Here is a 16,747-nt window from a genome sequence, read left to right as displayed (position 1 = left end):
GCGCACGTTAAATTCGATGGATCTTTTGGGGTGGAGTCATATTGCATTGTGTTAAAGTCAGCATTCATGTATTTTGTTGTAATAAATCTCACAGGTTACCTGAGCAGGTAAGGGGTTTATGTTAGTTACGCCCTCTATTAAACCGATGGACAGACAAATTGCACTGTGAGAATCGGTGGTAGCTCTCTCAGAAGGAGGTTGTATATTATCAACCTTAATTTTGAACATACAAGTACTTTTATGATGAATGCCTGAAAACTGTCCTGTGGGACTCACACATACCTTGTGGGTGTCGCCAGGGGTCGCAGCTGTGACCCCTAGACTGCAGTTTGTGACCCCTGGTAGGTTGCTTTTGACCCCTGTGTTTAGGAGAAAAACAAATGTTATTGGTCTGCTGCTCTGCAGTTCTGAATGCATGTATCTCAGATTGCTCTTATGTTTAATTCATTTGTTTACGTGTGATCATTTTTTCCAGGAAAACTATATTTTCTTCAGAGATCTGCCCTGACATTTACTGAGAGAGTTATGGAAGAAAGTCTTAGCGAAAATGCCCACTGTTCACTTCGCTATGCTCATTAAATCAAAATCAAAAAGGGATTTTATAGAGAGCTGCTTAGCACCCTCGAGGATATCCAGGCGCTGGGGGTTTCTGCTACTGGGTGGATAAAATTGAACAGCCAGGTCTGCAGATCCTTTCTGAATTCCTGCAGGGAGGGGGGTCCAGAGGTGGAGGGAGAGGCTGCATCTTGTGCTGCCCAGGAGCCACTTAAAGACTTTCCAGAGCATGCAGAGTGTGCGGAAGCAGGCTGAGGATACTTGTTGATCTGGTTTTTCATGGTCAGTTTGATGTCCAGTTGGTTCCTGGCATGTTCTGTGGGTATGGGTGATGGTCCCAGTTCTGCCGGCCACCAGCTCTCACTGGAACAGCACTCTCTGGGGAAATGAAGCTTGTTGAACCTGTCATGTTATCTGTCAGTGCTGGCTTTACTTCACTAAGGTCATGTCACAAGCCACTTTTCATACACATAGACAACAGCACTGTCATTTGGAGCAAGGAGACGCATGGAAGGTTTGAGAATGAACATACAAAGTGTAAGATCCCAAATGTTCCATTTTTCATCTGTTAATGACTAGGACTAGGATTTCATTAGGAAAAAAGTAATGTTATTGTTTGAGTATTTTTCTATCCAGTCATGTAATGATTTTTATTAATCGAACATGAATAAACAAATTACAACCACTGAATTTCAAATGAAACTTGGGCCCAGATGCACTAACACTTTGCTCCAGGTTTGCATTACTTTTGTTACACAAACCTGGCGCAATGTGTTGAGGTGGGAATTACATTCCACAGAACTAATGATTTGCATTAGAACGTTGCCTAAAGTAAGGCTAAATAGCATTCTGAGCTGATTTGCTCTACTTTGCTTCAAGGGAGCATACCACGGGTGATACCTGGGCGTTTCCAAGCAACCACTCTCCACATTTTTCCAACTTCTCGTGGGTACTAACCTGTACTCCACACATGCAAAGTGGGAAAGGTATTATAAAAGTCTCCCTATCTAGTACAGAGCTTTTGCTTGGTGGAACGGGCACACTCTTGCCCTGTGTTGCAAGGGTGTGTGGGCTGGTGCATGGCCGCCTAAAGTGTGGCAGCACAGGGAGAGAGGAAACCAGCACTATATCTTAGGAGACAAGGTGCTGTCCTGCTCTCTCTCTTTTACACAAGGAAACACAGCAACTGTGTTGCTGTGCAGCAGTGCGAGAAATGTTAGTAAAGCTGCCCCATGATTTTTGCTTAGTATTTCACAGTGTAAGGGACATGAGTAATTTTACAATTTTGACAGAATAGTAAAATGCTCATTAAATATTTTAGTCCATGTAAATGTTATGCTCAATACTGGAGGCTCCATTTGATTTGGTGAGGGGCAAAGGCCTGCTATGTTTACTTGTTAAAGATGTCAAATGGCAGATGTACAATCTGTTTATTATTAAAGGTTCTGATTAAAGGTAGTAGAGATAAAATATTTAATGTTAATAACATATATTGAAGCAATTAGTCCTTTAATGGTGTATTTCACTGACACGGTATACATACTATGCACAGTGAATATATGATTATACCACGCTTACAATGACCACGCATGGCTTTACCACGCAAATTTTACATCGCAAGTGGCTTTACCACGCTGGTATTTACAACGAAAGACTATACCACGCGTAAAAAACGTCTTACCTGCACGTCTTTCACCAGCAGCCCTTACTTCCATCCACCATGGAAACAAACGTCAAAAAACGTCTACCAAAATAAAAAAAAGGACTGCTATTTTGACGTACACAACACGTCTTTGGGGGAGGCTTTTTCCTTATACTTCAAAAATAATGTGCGTTTTTTTAATTTATGTAAACTGCTTGTTATTTTGGGGGGAGACCCCCCCAGCCGCCCCGAGCCCCCCCCCCAGGCCCCCCAAGCCCACGCAGAACGACTGGAAGGAATACCACGTCTCTCCCCAACCCACGCAGAACGTACTTGCGTGGTAAAGACGGTCGTGGAAGGCACCCGCGTTGAAAAAACGTTTACGTGGTAAGTGTAGCGTGGTAAACGTTATGCGTGGTGATGCCTTCGGAGTAAATGATGTTTCCCATGCACAGTTCCACTCCAAGATGCCACTTGCTGCAATGTTGAATTTTTTTAAACTATTTTTTTAGTGCAAGCATGTCTGCCACGTTTAGGTAGAGGCATTTTTTTCTACTTCTATTCTCGCTGAGTCAGTGTATTTTAATGAGGATGGATGAGTGGGTGAATGCAAGATTGTGTTAGTGGAAGGATGAATGAATGCATGAGTCTAAGGTACATTTACAGTGTTTTTTTGATGATCAGTGACAGATGATGAGCTTTCAGTTATAAGCCAGACCTACTGGCATTGCCAATGCGTGTTTAAATAGTGAAACTCGGAGCATTACATATGCGGCTTTACCGTATATAAAATATAATGTACACTAACCACTTAAAAGAGTAAGGTTTACATTGAATGTGTTAGTGTTTTGGATAATTCATTTATTAAACATGTATTATGCTGCTTATTTATAATACTGGCATTACTTCAAAGGCAAATCCAGTCAGGAAGAAACATATCATTGTTATCATCATTATTATTCCTAATAAAACTCATAATACCACTACCGACAAGACTTCTATGAGCAACAGTAATAAAAATAATAACAATGAAATAATAAAAATTATATTGAGAACTCCTACCATGGCATTGTTTATTTATTATATTATTACAAAGGGAAATACAGCTACAGTAGCATAATAAAATAATAATAACGATAATAATAATATAGCAGTAGTAATAATAATAAACATAGTAACAATAGTAATAAGAATAATAGTAGTAGTCATAATATTAATGGTACAAATAATAATAGTAATACTGGCAATAATAATAAAGGTAGTAATAATGATAAAGGTAGTAATAATGATAAAGGTAGTAATAATGATAAAGGTAGTATTAATAATAAGGGTAGTAATAATGATAAAGGTAGTACTAATAATAAGGGTAGTAATAATGATAAAGGTAGTATTAATAATAGTCATGATAATATTAATAGCAACAGTAACATTCATAATATTAACAATGCTAATAATAACAGTAATAACAATAATAATAAAAACAATAACAACAATAATACTAGTAAAAATAATAATAAAATTAATAATATTAATAATAACAATAACACCAACAATAATAATAATGATACTAGTAATAATAATAACAGTAATAATAATAGTAATAATAATAATAATAAATGCTATTGAGATTACAGTTGACATCATTATTTCCCTCATGAGCGCTTTTCATGTATCTGCAATCCCTGCTGAACTCTGAAATACACAAGTAACAACGGTACCTTGGACGGCTGTCTCGGGGGTCCTCAGACGCCAGCGTCGCCGGTGCGTAACGTCACGTGGCGTTGAGATGGCCACCTCCTCAGTTTGGCCCCAGAGGAAACCCCTGCACCCAGAGACATGGAAACGAAACGAGCTGCAGACCCCGTCCTTGTGACGAGGTGAGTTAGTGCCAAGGTGCGCGCCCAGTCGCTATTTCGCACCTGCAGCGTCCGAGACACTTTAATTTCAGGTGTTTTTATTCCGCTTCTTCTTAAAAGGTTAATTAGGTCTCTGGTCTTTTACAAGGAGAGAAGCCCTCGCGCGCGCGCGCCTCAGAGCGCTCTGGAGTCACATAGCAGCACGAGGCAGACCGCGCGCTGCCGCTCTCTACACGTAGACACACACACACCTGGCGGGTATATTCGTACCTTCGTGATGATGCGACCGAGCAGTACAGAAACCAGTTGTTTTCGAAACCTTGTCTCAAACTAGGAAACCTGCTGATCCACCTTTAAATGTCTGACACTACCAGAAATGTGCAGCTCTGTCTGAAGTCTATCCCCATGATAGTTCAGTAATCTGTGAGATTCTGAGATCTGAATGTACAGCTACATCTGTGAAAGTCTAACACGATGAATGTGTACTCGTGCAGTACCATCAGTGAAAATCTAACACGATGAATGTGCACTCGTGCAGCACCATATGTGAAAGCCTATTACCTTGAATGTGCACTCATGTGCAGCTCCATCAGTGAACGTCTATCACCATGAATGTGCACCGTGCTACACCATGTCTGAAAGTCTATCACCATGCATGTGCACCCGTGCAGCACCATGTCTGAAAGTCTATCACCATGAATGTGCACCCGTGCAGCACCATGTCTGAAAGTCTATCACCATGAATGTGCACCCGTGCAGCACCATGTCTGAAAGTCTATCACCATGAATGTGCACTCATGTGCAGCTCCATCAGTGAAAGTCTATCACCATGAATGTGCACCCGTGCAGCACCATGTCTGAAAGTCTATCACCATGAATGTGCACCCGTGCTACACTATGTCTGAAAGTCTATCACCATGAATGTGCACCCGTGCTACACCATGTCTGAAAGTCTATCACCATGAATGTGCACCCGTGCTACACCATGTCTGAAAGTCTATCACCATGAATGTGCACCCGTGCAGCACCATGTCTGAAAGTCTATCACCATGAATGTGCACCCGTGCAGCACCATGTCTGAAAGTCTATCACCATGAATGTGCACCCGTGCAGCACCATGTCTGAAAGTCTATCACCATGAATGTGCACTCATGTGCAGCTCCATCAGTGAAAGTCTATCACCATGAATGTGCACCCGTGCAGCACCATGTCTGAAAGTCTATCACCATGAATGTGCACCCGTGCTACACTATGTCTGAAAGTCTATCACCATGAATGTGCACCCGTGCTACACCATGTCTGAAAGTCTATCACCATGAATGTGCACCCGTGCTACACCATGTCTGAAAGTCTATCACCATGAATGTGCACCCGTGCTACACCATGTCTGAAAGTCTATCACCATGAATGTGCACTCGTGCAGCCCCATCTGTGAAAGTCTATCACCATGAATGGGCACTCATTTGTGAGAGTCCTACATCTCAAATGTGCAGCACCATCTTTGAAAGTCTATCACCATGAATGTGCACTTGTGCAGCTACATCTGTGAAAGTCTATCACCATGAATATGCACTCGTGCAGCACCATATGTGAAAGTCTATCTCTATGAATGTTGTGCATTCGTGCAGCATCATCTGTGAAAGTTTATCACTATGAACATGCACTCATTGTAAACGTGCAGCTCCGTCTGTGAAAGTCTATCCCCATGAAGGTACCTACACCCCATTTCTGAATGTCTAACATGTGAACTGCGTTTGTGTAAGTCTAAAAACAGAAAGGTGCACTTCCGTCTGTGAGATTCTAACATCAGAAATGTACAGCTGCTTATGTGAGAGTCAAATATCAAAAATGCACAGCTCCATCTGCGAGAAACCAACATTAAAAATGCACAGATCCATCTGTGAGAAGCTAACATTAAAAATGCTCTGCTCCATCTGTTAGAATCTAACATTAACAAGCACTGGCGTTGCCAATAGGTCTCGCATTAGGAAAGTTTGAGCTATTGGTCTTGTAAATGACAATTTTTTTTTATTTATGTGTTGGTTTTGAAAATAGCTAAATTAATAGCTTTGTCATTTACAATGCCAATAGTTTTAACTTTTCGCAAATGTGACACCTATAGTATTTGTAATGCAACATGTTTGTATTTTCGTGACTTAGATGTATTGATATTACAAATTACAATGGTTTTTAATTGTTTTAAATAATTAATACTTAAATAAAAGTGATTTTAATTTATAATGGCAATAGCTTAAACTTTTGTAAATAACTTTTGTGAAGATTATGTTCAGTGTATTTTATTGTGACGAAAATCCAAGAACAGAAGTGAAATATTAACATCTTTTTGTGACATTTGTAATAAAGCTTGAAACCTTGAGAGAACATATTTAAACCAGTTGTTGTTGAATGGTTGCGCAGATTGATGCTGTGGTGGCGCTGAGGGGTGCTGTGGTGGTGCTGAGTGGTGCTGTGGTGATGCTGAGTGGTGCTGCTGAGTGATACTGGTATGGTGCTGAGTGATGCTGAGTGGTGCTGTGGTGCTCCTGAGTGGTGCTGTGGTGGTGCTGAGTGGTGCTGAGTGGTGCTGTGGTGGTGCTGTGGTGGTGCTGAGTGGTGCTGTGGTGGTTCTGAGTGATAATGATTGATGAGTGATAATGTGGTGGTGCTGAGTGGCGCTGCTGAGTGATGCTGTGGTGGCGCTGCTGAGTGATGCTGTGGTGGTGCTGCTGAGTGGTGCTGTGGTGGTGCTGAGTGGTGCTGTGGTGGTGCTGAGTGATAATGTGGTGGTGCTGAGGGGGTGAGATTGTGTGTGAGGGTGAGATTGTGTGTGAGGGTGAGAGGGTGAGTGAGGGTGTGTGAGGGTGGGTGGGTGTAAGGGTGAGGGAGGGTGAGGGTGTGTGAGAGTGGGGTGTGTGAGGGTGAGTGAGGGTGTGTGGGTGAGTGAGGGGGTGTGGGGGTGTGAGGGTGAGGGGGTGAGGGTGAGTGAGTATATGTGAGGGTGAGAGAGGGTGAGTGAGGGGGTGTGAGGGTAAGGGTGAGGGGGTATGAAGGTCATAGAACAATCTCCCCTGCAGCATTGTACATATCAATTAATAATAGTGCCTGGCAATCGTCATCCTAGACCCATGATGGAGAAGGAAATGGAGCATCCCGTATGTAGAAGAAAATCGAGCGGAAACCAGAGAAAGAAAGTGACTGGCTCTCCTTGGAAAGAATGAACGCGGGAGATGAGGCGAATGAGTCACAATGTTAGAAGACATAAAACCACATCACTGGTTAGGCAGCTGATTCTAGTACAGAGTCTGCCATGAATAGGATTCTACATTTCGATTTCGGGTACCTGAAGATGCACCAGAGCTGCTGATAACCAGCCATGCCCTACAGGGGGAGCCAGCGAGTGGGAGGGAGGGCCTGATCTTTTGGAATGTGTATGTGCTAAGATCGGAGTTGAAGGATTACGATAGCGATGAAGGCGGGAAAAAAAGGAGTTGGGAGGGTATAGAGAGAGAGTTAGCCGGTGCCAGGGTGTAGTGTTCCTATGCACAGGGCATCTGGATGCTCATCTTCATAACCACAATGGAGTGAGTCAGCCAGTCCCACCACACCGGACTAGTGTACAATATAATCATGATAAACTCTGTGTCACAAAATTAAGCACCCGGGCTCTCCTTGTAATGAGCTGCATTCATACTATAGCCAGGCGTTTATTTTAATTTTCTGTAATGAAGGAAAACACAAAACTAATAGTATTTAATTAACTAATCAGGGGGCATGAAAGTGGCGCTGATTCTAAACAAAGAAATGCAAGCTCAAAGTGAAAGCTGCACCTTTAATAAATAAATAAAGGCACACTGCCATGAATTGTGTTAGTGGCGTTCACCTCTGCTACTCCTTTACATTAGTATTGAAAGCAGCTCAGTGGAGTTACATTTTAAGTCAAGTGTTGCCGTGCAAACTCGGGAAGTAAGAGGGAATGGTGCATGGTGTTTCAAGCTGCTTGCATAGTACTTACTCAAAACTACGGTCTACAAAATAAACCAGCAGGCAAAGAACAACAAGGGAGGAAGGGTGACGAGACGCATGGGGAGCAGCAGCCTTTGATGTGCCGGCCGGCCATGCAGTGAATAATTAGGGGAGGAGAAATGCCGGCCTAAGGCCGATCGCAAAGCAACAGATGGCGGTGGAGTATGACAAAAGGAGAGAAAGCCTGTGAGCTTATGAAGCTACAAACACTACATGATTCACACCACACACAGACAGGGCCTCATTCGATCATACAGAATTAAGACATCTACTTTAAACCATTTATGAGTATTAGGAATCTTGCTCAAAGTTTACTGTATTTTTAGGATTACCCTGATCACAGACTCTTCTTTCGTGGGTTAGACATACTGCTCTACTGGCATTACAAACCCAAGAAAATAACAAAAAGTTACTGTAGTCCACAGACTATTCAGAAAAAGAAAAACATTGTTCTCCTCTTTTCACATTTTTAGACATCAGCGATTCAAAGCAAAGCAATTATCTTATCAAAAATAATGTTGGTTTGCACGGAAAAGAACACATTCATACAAAACCGAAAGTTAGAACATGTTTATCTCTAAGTAGGTGCTTTGACAACTTTACAAATATTTAGACAATCATGGCAAGTGGAAAGTCACACAATATCTGGTTCAGCATTTGGGTCAAATTTTGCAGCAAAAAAAAAAAATTACATAGAGGAAGAGCGCGCCACCTCCTCGCGCCTCCGAAGCAGCCGATCGTGGGCCCGGGCGGAGCAGGTTCATCCTGCATCCGCTTCGGAAGCGCGGCGCGTGCCTCCGGGTGAACCCTGTATAATCAGAGTGGGAAACCCAATCTGTGAGAAAATGGTATCTCTGTGATTTGTTTAAAGCATGGAAAACATGAGTTTTGGAAGCACTCCGGCGCTTATTTCAAAGATAACGCGGTTAGAAGAAATGCGATTCGAAAAATGTCCCATTAAGGTGACCCGAGCTTGTGTTCTGTTGTAAATTTGGTGGTGTAATGAGTAGGCTTGCTCAGGCCGATCTCCCGCGGGATATCAGCTCCTCCACTTTGCGTAAATTAGGCGCGAGAGGCATTTTAGATGTTTATTAGACAATGTTTCAGCGATATATTGTAGGCGACGGATGGGGTGAGGAATGAGTGCGCAAATGTTTTGCAGCTGTTGTTGGAAAGCGGCGGGGAGAATTCCACAGTGTGATACTAACAGGCACTTTGTATTACAGCGAGCAGTTAGCTAAAGCATTACATGCACACGTCATTTCTAGAACAGCTGCCGCGGATAGGGTAAAGCTTGTTTCCAAGAGCGCTAACATGTGGCAGGCTAAGTTAAAGCCAGGCAACAAGTCCTAAGAAAAATAGCGTGGGGGGACAATAAGCTTGTTACTCTTACTATGACGTCATACGACGTGACGTCGAAATCAGTAATATTATGACGTGATAATATCTCTGTTATAATGTGAATAGAGATTATTTTACATACCCAAGTTAATCAAAACAAGGAAAACTATTTAAAAAAACCTCATGTTCTGCTTTTGTATGTTTTCCACATTTCAGCGAGTAATTGACTTCACGAATGGATGAAAGGGACGATGTTTTTGACCAAGGTGTGCAACTCGAGATTACATTTTAAACTGCATGTAGAGAGTAAAAACGTGCTTAGTGTATTATTTTAAAGACAGTCAATCAAATATGCTATTCATGCGTGTTTTCTTTCTTCCCGTTTTCATTGTCCATCTTCCAAGCAAAAAAGCACTGACTGCATGTAGTTCTTTAGGTGTAGAAAGATTGAGGATTTGAAGTTCCATGTTAGTTCTCAGATAAGGCATTCGAAGATAATCCTTCTCTGAGCCTCTCTCACATACAAGCATTGGCGGTCCCTTTCAAGTGAAAGCGGGATGTAATTAGGGGGGAGGAGAAGTCTGGGCAGGCAGGATGACTCAGGGGAGGGGGCGGAGCGGGGAGAGCGGCATGTGGATTGTACAACAGACGGAGGGCATTGCTGTGGGGAGGGGGTGTAGGAGAAATGCACAAGGCGGGCAGGGGAGGGGGCGGAGCGGGGAGAGCGGCATGTGGGTGTTAAGAAGCCGGGCCTTTGAAGTGAAGCTAAGCTTCACTTCAAAAGGTGTCGGAGGAATGCGGCTGACGGTGATTGCGGCTGTGCACGCGCTTTTAAGCTCAATGCACATGCGCATTGAGCTTAAAAGTCACGGGCACTGCAAGGAATCGCCACGATTCCTTGCTGCTTAGTTAAAAGTTGTTTAAGCCGCAATAGGCTCGCAAGCTCGATGCGCATGCGCATCGACAGGCGAGACCTAAAAATGAATGCACAGATCCATCTGTGAGAAACTAACTTTAAAAATGCACAGATCCATCTGTGAGAAGCTAACATTAAAAATGCAGTGCTCCCTCTGTGAGAATCTAACATTAAAAATGCACAGATCCATCTGTGTGAATCAAACATTAAAAATGCACAGATCCATCTGTGAGAAGCTAACATTAAAAATGCACAGATCCATCTGTGAGAAGCTAACATTAAAAATGCACAGCTCCATCTGTGAGAATCTAACATTAAAAATGCACAGATCCATCTGTGAGAATCTAACATTAAATATGCACAGATCCATCTGTGAGAAGCTAACATTAAAAATGCACAGATCCATCTGTGAGAAGCTAACATTAAAAATGCACTGCTCCATCTTTGAGAATCTAACATTAAAAATGAATGCACAGATCCATCTGTGAGAAGCTAACTTTACAAATGCACAGATCCATCTGTGAGAAGCTAACATTAAAAATGCACTGCTCCGTCTGTGAGAATCTAACATCAAAAATGCACAGATCCATCTGTGAGAAGCTAACATTAAAAATGCACAGATCCATCTGTGAGAAGCTAACATTAAAAATGCACAGCTCCATCTGTGAGAATCTAACATTAAAAATGCACAGATCCATCTGTGAGAATCTAACATTAAAATGCACAGATCCATCTGTGAGAAGCTAACATTAAAAATGCACTGCTCCGTCTGTGAGAGGCTCACATCAGGAATACACAGCTCCTTCTGTAAAAGGCTAACATCATAAATGCACAGCTCCATCTAGGAGTCTACGATCCAAGACTCTAGCATTTGACGTGTAGCTCCATCTGCGAGAAGCAACTTCAGAAATGCACAGCTCTACCTGTGTGTCCAAGAACAAGAATGTGCAGCTCCTTATGTGTGAGTCTAACATCAGAAATGTGCACCGCTCTCTATGAGTCGAACTTTAGAAATGTGCAACTCCTGTAAGAGTCAGGCAATAGAAATGCACAGCTCGGAGGAGGAGCTTAGCCGGCAACCATGATGGCCGCTTAAACCCTCGGCTCCGCCGACCCTCTCGCTTTCCTCCCGCATTGCAATCTCTCCTGGAATTTATCCTGCTTGTGAGCCGAGTTTTCGGAATGGGGAGGTGACTCCGATCTCGATGGTGTGTTCCCCGGCGTGTTTCCAGCGGCGGAAGGGGTGTAATGTTCTCGTTCCTTCCCCGGCTCCTAATGGCGGTGAGACCGGGTCTTTGTCCGTGAGGGACGGCCGGCCCAGATCACAGCGGCGGCGGCCATAGTAGGTGGGGAGGAGTCGGACGGCTGGAGAGAAGTTGCCGTACTGTGCTTCCCGCTGCAGAGAGCTTCGCTGTTCCTTGAGTCGGCACGTCTGGAAGGTATTGTTGCTGAGCGGGATACATTGTATCATCTCCCCAGCCCGTAGAAGACCCGGCCAGTTCTTTCATCTCTCCCTACGCCGTGGTGGAAGCCATTTTATACCTCGCACACTCGGCACATGTTTTTGATGTCCCTGGGCACGATTGAAGGTCCGGGTGACTGCCGGCATTGATCAGCGCCGTGGGTGGTGGCGATATGGAGTTTGCTGTACCTAAGCATCTGGCCCTGATGTGCTATGAGGGGCGTCGGCGGGGTGACCGGATGATCGCAGGAGGTGCTGAAGGTCAGCTTCGAGGGCCATTACAAGCCTGTGAGCCCCAGGTGGAGTCGAATGCTGCATCCTTTCTTCCTGGGGTGCCGTTGGTAACCAGCGATATCCTGGATGCGCTGGGTGCTTTGCGGGATGCCCTGCACGATAATGCCCGGAACCTGGGGGGCCGGCTGGATGCCATTCTACTTGGTGTGCCCTCGACTGGTTGTGCTTGTTCTCGAATGCGGGGCACTGCGCCACATCCTGTGTCCGCTTGCGGTGGACTACCTATCCGGGTATTTGCGGAGGCGTTGGAGGAGAAGGGACTTGATACAGCCGCAGTGTTGACCGCAATGATTGTGCAGAGGTCTGGTGTACGTGGATCCGTGCGGTTACTGGGGACTCGTCTCCGGACACCATCTTTGGCGACTCCTTTGTGGTATGATGGCGTGCCTCCCCGCCCTTTCCTGGAGCTGCTGCTGCTGTTCTGGCCTGCCGGCATTGGGGGTTTGCTGCTGTGTGTTGGTTCTCTCTGTACTGTTCCTGGATGTACGGCGTTGGTTTGGATAGACTTTGTCGGACAGCACCCCGTTCTTTTGTGGCCTTCCCGGACGCCTAACTCATCTAAGATGGCGTCTGCGCGGCTGGACTTCGTCGACGCACCGGATCGAAGGGGGCAAGGATGAGGACGTTTCTTTGCTTACTGTTGCCTGCACTGCTGGGATTGTGACGGACGAACGATATTTGGACTGTGATGAACGTTGGTATTACATTGGGTCGGGGGTCCGGGGTTGGGCGGCTGAGAATACATGTGTTGGTTGTCCTTCTCCTCCTCTCTTTCTTCTCTCTTTATCTCTTCTTTAACTATCTTTCACATTATAATTTTCCCTACTGTGAGGCAGTTCCGGGGCACACTGTTAGTGGGATTGGCCGTAGCCATTACAGGGGTGCAGGGTGGCGGGTACGGGGGGGGGTTTGTTATTTTAGTTTGTTTTGTTCTATGGTCCCTATCGCTCTTTTCCGGCTTTGGGAGGGTCCTTTCCTCTTCATGGGGTTGGCGGTTTCTGGGTCTTGCACTTTTTCTCTTCCTGAGTTTCAATAAATTTTGGTTTCTTGTTCTTAGGATGGGTTCTCCGGGACTATGCTTGGAATTGTTGCTTTTCGTGATACTGCTTGTTATCCGGTCCTATTGCTGCGGTTGTTTAGCCGATATATGTTGCTGTAATTTTAGCCTAACTTCGATTGTATATGGGGTACGTCCCTCTTGCTACGTTTCCTTTGTGTCCCTTTATGTGAGATGTGCAATCCTTCCTGTTGCAGCCCCCTTGCTTCATCTAAACTTTAAAATGAAAACCCTTTATCCTGTGTTGCGCACCCCGTTCTCACTTCTGGCGTATTTCGTAATATCCTGATTGTAAATTGTACTATTGTTCTCCTATTTTTTCTCATCTGTTTTTGCAGCCGGCCGTGATGGTTGTGGGCTTGCGCATGTATCTCCTAATTTTGTCTCAATAAAGGTTTTCGGAAAAAAAAAAAAAAGAAAAAAAAAGAAATGCACAGCTCCATCTGTGAGAGGCCAACATTAGAAATGTATAACTCCATCTGTGAGAGGTTTACATGAGACATCCGTGAGTGTAAGATCAGGAATGTGCAGCCTTGTCTGTGAGACTCTAACATTAGGAATGCAACGCTCCCCGTGAGAATCTAGCATTTAGAATGCACAGCTCCGTCTGTGAGAGGTTAACATTAGACACGTATAACTCCATCTGTGAATCTAAGATCAAGAAAGTGAGCCACATGTTTGACACTCTAAGATCAAGAATGCACAGCTCCACCTGTGTGAATCTAATACATAGAATGCACAGCTCTATCTGTGCGAGGCTAACATTAGAAACGTATAACTCCATCTGTAAGAGGTTAACAGGCGACATCTGTGAGTCTAAGATCCGGAATGTGCAGCCTCGTCAGTGAGTCTCCAACATCAGGAATGCACAGCTCCCCCGTGAGAATCTAGCATTTGGAATGCACAGCTCTGTCTGTGAGAGGTTAACATTAGACACCTATAACTCCATCAGTGAATCTAAGATCAGGAATGTAAAGCAGTATGTTTGAGACTCTATGTTCAAGAATGCACAGCTCCACCCGTGTTTATCTAATATATGGAATGCACAGCTCCGTCTGTGGGAGGCTAACATTAGAAAAGTATAGTTCCACCTGTGAGTCAAAAATCAGCCTGAGGTGTGAGACTCCAACATCAAGCATGGACAGCTCCACCTGTAAAAGTCTAACATTTGGAATGCACAGCTCCACCTGTCAGAGTCTAACATTTGGAATGCACAGCTCTAACTGCGAGAGTCTAACATTTGGAATGCACAGCTCAATCTGCGAGAGTCTAACATGGAATGCACAGCTCCGTCTTTGAGAGGTAACATTAGAAAAGTATAGTTCCCTCTATGAGTCTAGGCTAAGGGATGTGCAGCCTCATCTGTGAGACTTAAACATTTTGAATGCACAGCTACGTCTGTGAGAGGCTAACATTAGAAAAGTATAGTTACACCTGTGAATCGAAGACCAGCCTGAGGTGTGAGACTCCAACATCAAGCATGCACAGCTCCATGTGTGAGAGTCTAACATTTGGAATGCACAGCTCCACCTGTGAGAGTCTAACATTTGGAATGCACAGCTCCACCTGTCAAAATCTAACATTTGGAATGCACAGCTCCATCTGCGAGAGCGTAATAAATGAAATGCACAGCTCTGTTTTTGAGAGGCTAATATTAGACAAGTATAGCTCCCTCTGTGAGTCTTAGCTCAGGGATGTGCAGCCTCATCTGTGAGACTCAAACACTTCGAATGCACAACTCCATCTGTGAGAGGCTAACATTAGAAAAGTATAGTTCCACTGGTGAATCGAAGACCAGCCTGAGGTGTGAGACTCCAAAATCAAGCATGCAAAGCTCCACGTGTGAGAGTCTAACATTTGGAATGCACAGCTCCACCTGTCAGAGTCTAACATTTGGAATGCACAGCTCCACCTGTGAGAGTCTAACATTTGGAATGTGCAGCTCCACCTGTCAGAGTCTAACGTTTGGAATGCACAGCTCCACCTGTGAGAGTCTAACATTTGGAATGCACAGCTCCACCTGTCAGAGTCTAACATTTGGAATGCACAGCTCCACCTGTGAGAGTCTAACATTTGGAATACACAGCTCCATCTGCGAGAGTCTAACATTTAGAAAGCACAGCGCCATCTGCGAGGGTCTAACATTTGGAATGCACAGCTCCATCTGCGAGAGTCTAACATTTAGAATGCACAGCTCCATCTGCGAGAGGCTAACACCAGAACGCACATATTAAACTCCGACCTGTACAGCTCCCTGTGGGGCAGTCTAATATTAGGGATATAGACGGAGCTGTGCATCCCTAATATTAGACTGCCCCACGGGTACATTCCTTACCACAGCTCCGTCTGCGAGGGGTTCATATTAGAACAGTATAACTCCATCCGTGGTAAGGGATATACAGCTCTATCGGTGAAAGGCTAATGTGCAGGAAAAGTGCTCTGTTTGACACCCTAACTTCTGGAATCCAAAGATCTTTTTGGAACAGTTAGTCTAAAAACGCATTCCTCCTATATTATAGTCTGCAACATATAGATACTTTTGAGAGCGTCTCATCCACGTGACAACCTACTTTCACGAGCACAGTACACCGGGGCTTTCCATATGTGACAGTCTACTCGGAAATGTTTATGTTCAAATAGTGATAGTTTTACGATGCGGATACGCAGCCCTAGGGGTGGCGGTCGAAGTTAAGAAGTGCGGCGTTCTATGTGTGACGGTGTACACCCGAAATGCACAATTCTAAACGCGACAGTCTAACATAGGGAAGTTCTACAAGAGACAGGCTGGTGTAAGTAATACTGTATACACGGTTCTATAGCTGACAAGCTAATATCAGAAAGCAGCGTTCTAAACGTGACATGAACACTGGGAATGCACAAGTGTGTTTGTGAGTCTGACACCAGGAATGGATACACAGCTCTATATGCGACACTCTCACACACACATTCCTATAAGCGACAGTCTGACACCAGGAATGGATAAACAGCTCTATATAAGACACTCTCACATACACAGTTCTATAAGCGACAGTCTGACATCAGGAATGGCTACACAGCTCTATATGTAACACTCTCACGACAGTCTGACATCAGGAATGATATACAGCTCTTTATGCGACATTCTCACATACACAGTTCTATAAGCGACAGTCTGACACCAGGAATAGATAGATAGCTCTATATGCGACACTCTCACATACACAGTTCTATAAGCGACAGTCTGACATTAGGAATGGCTACACAGCTCTATATGTGACACTCTCACGACAGTCTGACATCAGGAATGATATACAGCTCGTTATGCGACATTCTCACATACACAGTTCTATAAGCGACAGTCTGACACCAGGAATGGATACACAGCTCTATATGCGACACTCTCACACACACATTCCCATAAGCGACAGTCTGACACCAGGAATGGATAAACAGCTCTATATAAGACACTCTCACATACACAGTTCTATAAGCGACAGTCTGACACCAGGAATAGATAGATAGCTCTATATGCGACACTCTCACATACACAGTTCTATAAGCGACAGTCTGACATTAGGAATGGCTACACAGCTCTATATGTGACACTCTCACGACAGTCTGA

The 16,747-nt window shown here is 44.3% G+C and overlaps 1 protein-coding gene across 2 annotated transcripts in view; it reads right to left on the bottom strand.

Annotated features, from left to right (window-relative positions):
* The window catches only part of USP18 (ubiquitin specific peptidase 18), a 204,968-nt gene that overhangs the window by 185,799 nt on the left and 2,422 nt on the right, over window positions 1-16,747 (bottom strand). Inside the window, exon 1 of one of the 2 annotated variants that reach the window (XM_078673596.1) lies at window positions 3,916-4,247. The exons of the other annotated variant lie outside the window; for it this stretch is intronic. The gene's annotated coding sequence lies outside the window, so the exon portion shown is untranslated. Of the gene's footprint in view, window positions 1-3,915; window positions 4,248-16,747 lie in introns of those variants that run through there. 2 annotated transcript variants of the gene reach the window in all.

The sequence above is a fragment of the Lissotriton helveticus genome, chromosome 1_1, assembly GCF_964261635.1.
Source record: "Lissotriton helveticus chromosome 1_1, aLisHel1.1, whole genome shotgun sequence".
NCBI lineage: Eukaryota > Metazoa > Chordata > Amphibia > Caudata > Salamandridae > Lissotriton > Lissotriton helveticus.
The sequence above is the reverse complement of the archived record's forward strand: the minus strand, read 5'-3'. Positions and strand labels throughout refer to the sequence as shown.